General features: G+C 42.6%; 1 protein-coding gene across 1 annotated transcript in view; it reads right to left on the bottom strand.

The window, feature by feature from the left end:
* The window catches only part of LOC311248456 (NMDA receptor synaptonuclear signaling and neuronal migration factor-like), a gene marked incomplete at its 5' end in the record, with an annotated part of 64,048 nt that overhangs the window by 22,669 nt on the left and 31,044 nt on the right, over nt 1–10,335 (bottom strand).

Below are 10,335 nucleotides of genomic sequence, written 5' to 3'. Positions count from 1 at the left end.
TCACGGCTAATGTCAATGGTCGTAGCACAAGCTAACAGCTAACTCTAGGCTAACTGATAGCATCAAGCTAACGTTCCCAGCCGAGCGAAAACGAGCAGCTAACGTCGTAGCTAAACAGCTAACTGGCTAACAGTTAGCTCAATCCGGCTATCGCTAACCACTAGCTAACGCAGAAGCAAGCTATGCGGCTCGCACTGAAAAACTGTACAACGTGAGAAAAGCAATACAGGCCAACACTTCAGACAGCCGCTGTGTTTTCCTCTTCTCATACGAAGAGAGAAGGAAAAAGAAGGCAATACACGTCCCACTACAGAGTGGTGTTTACCATAGCGGTGCCGGCAACAAGTCCCTCGCGGACTATAGCCAACTTGAGCATGGAGATATTCTCATAATGAAACACCAAGCTCACCTCCCTCGCACCAGGTGCTGACACACGAGGCCACACACCGTTAGCTACTACAACAGCTAGCCGGCCCGTTTGGCTCCCGAGAGAGAGAGAGAGAGATATCCACGGCGGGAATAGAATAGAGTGCATTAAAAACTCACCAAACGTCCAAGAGGATGGAGACAACCGCGTGGAGTTGACGAAGTTCATCTGCCGAACGACCGTCCTCTTCATCTTGGCATAACAATGCTGCACGCGCTCTCTCTAGGTTAGCTAACGCTAGTTAGCCTTTAGCTAAGCTAGCTACTAGCCGACATCATCATGGCTATCTTGACGTTAGCACTCAATTATATAACGTAGCTAAAGCTAACTAGCTGTCCCTGTCTTTAGCCGGGATGGCTAGCCTGACTGAACTGTCTAACATGCAACAACTTTCATCTTCAGTCCATCTGCCGAATGACCGCCCTCTTCGTTTTGGCTGGCATAACTAAGCATAACCTCCAAAGCTGCACGCGCGAAATAGTCAAACGCAGCTGACGCACGCCGGCGTACACATGATGTAACCCCTCCCTTAGTTGAAACCAATAGTATGTGCAGAGCCCCAGAGCTCCAATAGTGAGTATGTCTGCAGAGCCGCAGAGCCAGGAACATTCTACAAACGTGTCTAATGTGAAATATATAAGCATATAAGCAAAACTAGATTTTAGGTCAGTGATGAAAAAGGGCCTCGCGGGAAGGGAGGCCTCGCAAAAAAAAAAAAAATAATAATAATAATAATAATAAAAATAATAAATAAAAATTTTTTTTTTTATTTTTTTTTATTTTTTTTTGTGCGAGTCCCCCTTCCCGCGAGGCCCTGTGCGACCGCACTGCTCGCACACCCCCTGAGGCGGCCCTGTGGCCACGTGCTTGTGTGTGTGTGTGTGTGTGTGTGTGTGTGTGTGTGTGTGTGTGTGTGTGTGTGTGTGTGTGTGTGTGTGTGTCAGTGGTTTGTTGAGTCTATTGTGCATCAGCCTCTGTGGGGGTAGAAGGGTCATGGTAGGGGTGCTATTGATGTGCGTGTGTGTGTGTGGACAGTGGGCTCTGAGACAGTAGGGTGGTGTAGGACAGAGAGAATTATATCTAAATTATGGAGCAGCAGCGTGGTGTGAGAAGCACGTGGCTACTAGGGGTGGAACGGTATGCATTCGAACCGTACACCGTTCGATACGACCTCCACGGTTCGGGGCATGTGTGTATTGTTCGGTTATATAACGTTAGCCTCGAGCTAGGCTAACGTTACGTTAGCTACGAGCTAACTAACTTTAGCCGCGAGCTAGTGAGCTAACTAACGTTAGCCGCAAGATAACCTTGAAACCGCTCACAGCGAAGTGACTCCACGACAGCAGTTCCATTAGTGGGGAAGGGGGGTATATTGACAAGGCTTGACAACAGAGGTTCAAATATAACTGCGTGTTCAACAACGAGCCAGGACTATTGTGTGTATCAACTGTGCGTCTGTATTTTATTTGTTTTTTTATATATATATATAACAACAGTTACAACATTCCTTAGTGCAAATTATTATTAATACAAGAAACCCCATAAACGTCCTTATTTAAAACCCTAAATCATATTTTCTGTGACTTTAACTTTTTGATAAGAAAGTCTAGTGCTGGTTGAGCATTATGCATACTTTATGTTAACCTTTGTCTATAATGTGGCCACAAAAATGGAAAGGTTTAATTATTTTAGGGATGTCCGATATTATCGGCCTACCGATATTAGCATAAAAATGTGATATCGGAAAATATCGGTATCGGTTTTCAATTTATTTTCTTTATTTTTTTTTACATTTATTTACCCAGGCAAGCAAGTAAGAACAAATTATTATTTTATTTATTGTCAACGTATGCATAATGTTGTGTTAATTACACGACAAGAGATATGTAATGTTAATTACCTGAAATTATTCCGTTTTTTTGGGGGGGAAACCCTGCATATATCGGTATCGGTTGATATCGGTATCGGAAATTAAGAGTTGGACAATATCGGTATATCGGTATCGGTAAAAAATCCAATATCGAGCATCCCTAATTATTTTGTTTGTTTGCACTACTTTGACAAATGTTGCCTATATTTTTCAGTCAGTTCGGTCTTTGTGTGCCAAACTTTATTAAAGGTAAACCTTTTAAGCTCTATTCATTTCCTACGGACATGATCATCACCACGCGGGACGTTATGGGATGGGCTGTGCCGCGAACCATGCCAGCACGAAGGGAAAATCCCATTCATTCAAAATGTTTCAACTTTATGCAAATCAATATGATGGTTCGCCATGCGATGAGCCAATCACATCCGGCCCTACCAGGAAGGCATTGCAAGACTGCAGCTGAAATCTGACATCTTCTTACAACCAGGAAATGGTTGTGTGAATAAAATGCCTTGAACATATAACTGGAGTGTGGCTACATCTGTCCCTTATTTACAATAGGAACGTTCTGGCGAGGCAGCATTTAACCCTTTCACTACCACACTACAGAAGGTTAACCCTTTTAACCATCTGTAGTGTGATAGTAAAGGGTTAACCTTCTGTAGTGTGGTAGTGAAAGGGTTAAAAAGGTGAGATATGAAGAGCGCAGCGCGAGGCTTTCTGAAGCCATCACCAGCAGTATGTTTTCTCAGTAAGCTGGTTGTTGTTGTTGTTGTTGTTGTTGTTGTTTTTAGGCGAGTCAGAATAGGAGGCAGCTATTTGTTTCTTTACTCTCTCTTCCATACGCTGGCAGACAGACAGAGAGAGAGAGAGAGAGAGAGTGAGAGAGAGAGAGAGAGAGAGAGAGAGAGAGAGAGAGAGAGAGAGAGAGAGAGAGAGAGAGAGAGAGAGAGAGAGAGAGAGAGATTTTTTTTGATTTTAGAAAAACATTTATTTACATAAAATCACTACAAGGTGCGTCTCAGTACAGTTACATACATACACATTGTATCTTACATCATACACGTGTTCTTATCACTAAAAAAAATCCACATGAGATTTCACATAAAAACAGTGCTAAAAAACAGCTGCCCCTCTACAACACAACAAATTACTTCCTTGAAACTCCACCGAAACACAAACTCATCAATATTATTCATTAAGGAATAAAACCTAAAATCCACTCTGACCCTGGCTCTTACCAATGCTTTAAACATTTGCATCAGATCACCACCTAAGCCATTCTCCATTTGCATTTTCCTGGTTTTATAGATGGCCATTTTGGCTTGACCCACAACAAAATTCAACATTTGCCACTTCATTACATTGTTTTTTTTGTAACCAGCCCCAAACACAAAAGCTATCTCACTCCAATTCTCACCACATTTCAAAAACACATTATTCAAATTTTCAAACAGACCTTCAAGTCTTTTGCACTCTAAAAAACAATGAAAAATCGTTTCTGGCTCCTGACAAAAAGGACAACAAATTGTTACAGTGGGGTTTAATTTAGCAACAAAACAATTAACTGGTACTGCCCCTTTCAAAATCCTCCACTGAAGGTCACCTGTCCTCTTGTTCAGCGGTGGCTTATACACAGTGTTGTGCTAGTTACTGAAAAATAGTAACTCAGTTACTTTACTAGTTACTTCATTTCAAAGTAACTTCGTTACTGTACTAGTTACTTACACCCAAAAGTAATGAGTTACTGTGAAAAGTAACTATTTAGTTATTTAAAAAAAAAAATTAAAAAAAAGATTGCTCCCGAGTCCCATGCCCCAGATAGTATTCAAAATCGGTTGATCAACTTGACAGTTTCCATTCACATCACCGAACTCTGCTAAGCAATGTGGTCTAGATACAAACACAAATCTGACACAAACAAATGTTGTCCCGAGTCGATATAATAAGAAGTGCGGCGGTTGAAGGAACAGCCTTGATGTCGCCGGAGCGTTTCATTATAACCATTATAATTCAAGGGTACTTGAACTGTACTGCTGTACTGTACTGTACCCATTCTGCAATCTGTTAATAAAGTTTTCATTCATTCATACTACGACTATGCTTGCACCTCATGGTACCAAAGCACCTCAAAGGCGCTTAAAACAAAATTACAAACATCACAAAACAAACTGGTCAGACTACTACTTGACCTGAACCCACCTCACCCCTGCCCACTTTGACAACCTAGGATGGCTTAGAGTAGACGACAGAGTACAGCAACTTGCAATGGGCCTGGTCTACAAGATACACTATACGACCGGGGTACCCATGTACATGTCAAAATACTTCCCAAAGGTCAGTGAATACCACAACCACTACACCAGAGGGAGCTCCACAAATCATGTAAAACCCAGATTCGGCTCAAACAAGGGACTAAACACGTTTCGCAATTATGCCACAACAATGTGGAACGCCCTACCCAAAGCAAGGGGTAACAGTACTGTATATTTGAATACCGTTTATGTCACAAATGTATCAGTACTAAATACCTATATGTCCCTATGCCATAAATGTCATGTATGTTGTGTATGTCATAAATGTCTATATGAATTGAAAATGGGGGACCCTGATGGAAACAAGACAAACGTCTTTCTCAGGTCTGCATCCCCTTAACAATTGTATGTATTGAGCCGTACTGTATTGTACCCATTCTGCAATCTGTTAAATAAAGTTTTCATTCATTCATTCATTCATTCACCATCTTGCAAGTTGCAACGTTGTTTAAGATATCAATCAAAGCATTGCAACGTTAGAATAGTTAGGATATCAATTGTGCATGAAAGGACTATATTTATATTGTTTGATTAGTATTATGAGATTCCCTGGCAGATTTCGTACAGTCAAAATCCGTTGATCAACTTGAGTTTCAGTTGCACTCACCAAAGTCTGCGGTGGTCGAGATGTAGTAACGTTACGTTAGTCGACTCCAGCAGCGCCTCAAACATGTTCTTTATCTCGTTTCCATGTTGTATATTAATTATCTCTCCAAGTAGTTGCTAAATGGTTTGTTAGTTTGTTACTGCGTTCTTTTTATGTGGATTCATAGCGAGCGTTTGTTTTGTTTACAATAGAGAGGGTCTATTTCTTTTCGTAGCCGCATCTTGTTTGCGCACTTCTGATTGGCCAGTGGCCAGACTCGCCTCGTATCATTCTACGCGGGTGGGGATGAGGATAATAATAATAATAATAATCACTACCGCTCGCTATCAATCTACGCCGTATATAACGCAAATAACGCAGTGACGAACCATTCAGTAACGTAAGTAGCGTTACTGAATTTCAAAAGTAATGCGTTAGAGTACTAGTTGCGGCAAAAAGTAACTTCGTTTCTGTAACGCGTTACTTTGTAACGCGTTAGTCCCAACACTGCTTATACAGCACTCTCCACACTGGTGCACATGTATCTTCTACCCTCAGTCTCTCTCTCCACACAGTGTCTGTTCTTCCACTCAATTGAAATTTATTCAACGCTTTGACACAATACTTATACAAATGTTTCCCATTTAACACATACAAGTTCGTAGGTAAAACATATGAAAAACCCAACATGGGTCCCATCAGTGCTGTTTGATCAATTCCAATACCCAACTCAGGGAACGGATCCCCTTCGTCGGGACTTTCTGTTCCACTGGAGTATTCTCGTAACATGCTTTGTTCCTCGGTGCTCAATTTTCCAGTCCACGCATTTAAAATGTCTCTTGTATGACGGGATGACCTCAGACCCAGTAGAGAAGCCACTGCCACCGTGTTATGAAGTCCTGGCCCAGCTACATCTACTATATGCCTCAATTTTACTGCCCCCACTGAGCACAAACGCTGGACAATCCCAGGCCTACTATTATCTTGAATGTCTAGCCGGGCCCCATAAATCAAAGGTTCTTCTAGCAGCCAGAACAGTGATGTTTCCAGCTCCAGTCTGTTCCATTTAAATAAAAACCATGCTCTAAAAAGACTCTGATAAAAAGGAGGCATTCCACACCAATTTTCTAAATTACAGTCAGTTAAAAAAAGAGATGCATCCAACCCCACCCCTCCCACTCTCTTTAAAATGGAACACATTACATGTTTCCAGACAACATTGTCACCTCCTATTAAAAACCGCTGGATATGCTGCAATCTAAAAGCTGCCTTTCTACTCTCCAGGTGCACTAAACCTTGACCCCCCTCCTCCTTCGGCAGATAAAGTACACCCTGTGGCACCCAATGCAAATTGTCCCAGAAAAACCGAACCATCACAGACTGCACTTTTCCTAGTAATCCAGCAGGGGGCTCCAGACATCTTAGTTTGTGCCAGAGAGTTGATGCAACCAAATTATTAATGATCAGAGCCCTCCCTCTGTAAGACATTTGGGGTAACAGCCACCTCCACTTGTTCAACTTCCCCTCTACTTTTTCTACCATTCCTTCCCAGTTCTTCTGTACCATCTGATCATCACCTAAGTAAACCCCAAGGTACTTCAAACCCCCCCTCTTCCAGCATAAACCTCCTGGCAACTGAGGAAGACCTGTCGCCCACCTCCCAACTGCTACAGCCTCACTCTTTGCCCAGTTCACTTTCGCAGCTGACATCTTTCCAAAATTTTCAACAATGTTGCCCAAAACTGTCACATCTTGCTGATTTTTTATGATCACAACAATATCATCAGCATATGCAGATAAAATAAAATGCGTATTAAAATCAGGTAAAAACAGGCCATTTATGTTAGAACGCACATTGTGCAACATAGGTTCAATGGAAAAAGCATACAGCATACCAGACATAGAGCAACCCTGTCTTATACCCCGAGTTGCTTTAAAAGGTTTACTCAAAACACCATTGATTTTCAGCACGCTCTCAATGTCTTTATACATCACCTTAATCTTGGCAATGTATCCAGGGCTGAGGCCAAACCTTTCTAACACTTTCCATAGGTACTGGTGCTCAACCCGATCAAAGGCCTTTTCCTGGTCCAAAGAAACCAGACCCGCATCAAAACCCGCTGAACCAGAGACTTCCAAAAGATCTCGAATTAATGACACATTGTCAACAATGGACCTGCCAGGCACACAGTACGTTTGTGTCCTGTGGATGACCTGGTCCATCACCTTTTTCAGTCTGTTGGCTAGTACTTTAGACAGCAGCTTATATTCACAACATAAAAGCGACACTGGTCTCCAGTTCTTTATTTCTTGGAGGTCTCCTTTTTTGGGCAACAGAGCCAGAACTGCTCTCCTGCAACTCTGAGGCAGCAAAGAGTCCTCAAAACTCTCATTAAAAACCTCCAACACATCCTCCTTCAGTTCATTCCAGAAAGCTCTATAGAACTCTGGTGGGAGCCCATCTATCCCAGGAGCCTTCCCCCCCTGCATGCTCTGCAGTGCCACGTCCACCTCCTCTGCTGTCAAAGGGTCCTCCAACTCCTTATTGCTCTCCTTTGAAACAATAGGTAGACCACTGCAGAAAGATTCAAACGCCAGTTCATCCTCCTCATATTCACTTTTAAACAAGTGAGCATAAAAATCAACAGTCCTCCGCCGGATATCTCTCGCTTCAGTTAGAACCTGCCCTTTATCCGAACGGAGAGCATGGATGAACCTGCTCTGTCCATTCCTTTTTTCCAGACTGAAAAAGAACTTTGATGGTGAATCCATCAGCACAACATTCTGAAAACGTGACCGGACCAGCGCCCCCTGTGTTCTAGTGCCCAACAAGTCTGCCAGTACAGCTTTTTTGAATTTGAGGTCTTCATTATACCCTCGATTTCCTGTGGACTCCGCAGAAGCCTGCAGCTCCACTATCTCAATCTCCAGATCTCTCATAGATTTGGTGATGTCACAAGAAACACTGAGAGCGTACTGTTGACAAAGCTGTCTAATCTCCACTTTCCCACAATCCCACCACTGTTTCAAGGATGCAAAATCCCCTTTCCTGGTTCTAAAAATCTTCAAAAAAAATACAAAAGTTTCCTTAAAATGCACATCCAAAAGCAAAGCCGTGTTAAAATGCCAGTACGCAGACTTGTGTTTAACATTTGCAATAAAAACATTGCATGATACCATTGAATGATCAGAAAAACCTACAGGTATTATCCTGCACTCCTTCACAGTACTAAAATGATGTTTAAAACAATAAAACTAAATCTAATCTGGCCATAGAAAAACGACTCTCTCTACAATGAGTCCAAGTGTATTGTCTTTGTTTATCATGGATTCCCCTCCATACATCAATTAAATCATTATTGTTCACAAGCTGCTTCATAGCTTGTTTTGAAACAGGATGTGGTTCAATGTGATTCCTATCCATCTGATCATTCTCCGTACAATTAAAATCCCCCCCCAAAAATAAAAAGTCTTCAGGCTCACACTGACCTAAAACAACTCCAATTTCACTTAAAAACTGAACCCTGGTAGATCCTACATTTGGAGCATAAACATTTACAAAAACAATATTAAAAAGCTCATATTTGGCTTTAACTACCAACAACCTACCCACAAAACTCTCTTCCACAACGAACGATTTTGGCATAAAATTCCTTGAGAAAAGGACAGCCACACTCCACTACTGTTGCTTAAGTGGCTTAAAACAACTTCCCCATCCCATTCTCTCCTCCAGTCAATTTCATTTAAAGGGTCACTGTGCGTTTCTTGAATCATCATTACATCACATCTCTTCAATTTACAGAGTTCAAACAGGCTTGCTCTCTTCCTCATATCTCTGGCTCCATTTATATTGAGTGTGGAAACCTTTATATTACTCATGATCTCTAAAAGGAGTGTACAACAGAAAAAAACACACTGGAAGCGTCCTAAACTACCTGGATTCTGGTTTCCCTTCATTGTGTGTTTTATTGTGCTTCACTACAATTTTCTTCAACCTAAAAACCTCCTGGGAAGTGTAACCCCCTTATTCCTTGTTTTCATTTGAAGTTTTGCTGAATTAATAAACATCTCCTCATCTTCAAAATAATCTCTAATTTCTACTTTCTTCATGTTCTTTGATTGTTGCAAGAATTTTTGAATCTCTTTGACTGTATACCGTTTCTTCTGTTGTGATTCAGGCACTTGTGAATCAGTGAGAAAATCTTCATCTTCTTCACTACTTGTTTCAACATCCTCCTCACCCTCCTCCATACTGGACAAATACTCTCCTTCCTCATCCTGTTCCACCTCCACCTGACTCCCTTTGACAACACTTTCCTCTCCTTGTCCAGCCTGCGAGCCACTATTGTCACGTCCCTCCCTTTCAACTGACTCAGGTATATCCCCCCCCCCCCACCACTGTTGTCATCCAATGTCCTACTATTTACAGTATTCATCACATTCAACTCTTCCTCCACTATCTCACTGTCAATTGCTGTCACTTTCTCCACTGTCTGGCTGTCGTCATTATCCACCACATTTGGATTCCCCCCCTCTAATCCACTGTCACTTGTTGACCCATTTTCTGGCTGTTTTCATTAACCACCACATTAGTTTTTCTCTTTCTCCGACGCGGTAATGGAAGGACCAAACCACCACTGTTCTCCCCTGTTACCCCACAGTCACCACTGGTTGAGGGGGGGGCAGCGTCCCTCACTCCTCCCTCCTCTGTACCAAGGCTCTGCTCTGTACCTGCTGCCCCTGCTCCGCGGCCCTGCAACTGGACACTATCAGCTGCACTGCTGGCGGTCTGCAGCGGGATACTATCGGCTGCACTGCTGGCAGTCTGCAGCGGGACCCTGTTTACACTGCTCTCAGCTCTGCGCTTCCATACTCCTCCTACCTCCACAGCTGCGCTGCGCTCCTCCTGGGGCTGCGCTCCACCTGGGGCTGGCGGAGGTCGCCTCGCCCCTCTCCCCGCACAATCTCTCGAAAAATGCCCGTCCTCCCCGCACTTGAAACACCTCCCCGAATTGCCAGAACTAACAAAAACCACGTAATCAAACTCATCAACTTTTATTTTAAAAACCAACTCAAGCTCTTCTCCGCTGTTGTTTAGAACCATTAAAACCTGTCGCCTGTGTGAGACAACATGCTT

Source organism: Notolepis coatsorum (genome assembly GCF_963971535.1).
Source record: "Notolepis coatsorum genome assembly, contig: SCAFFOLD_246, whole genome shotgun sequence".
Classification (NCBI taxonomy): Eukaryota; Metazoa; Chordata; class Actinopteri; order Aulopiformes; family Paralepididae; genus Notolepis; species Notolepis coatsorum.
This window is presented reverse-complemented; position numbering and strand designations above follow the sequence as displayed.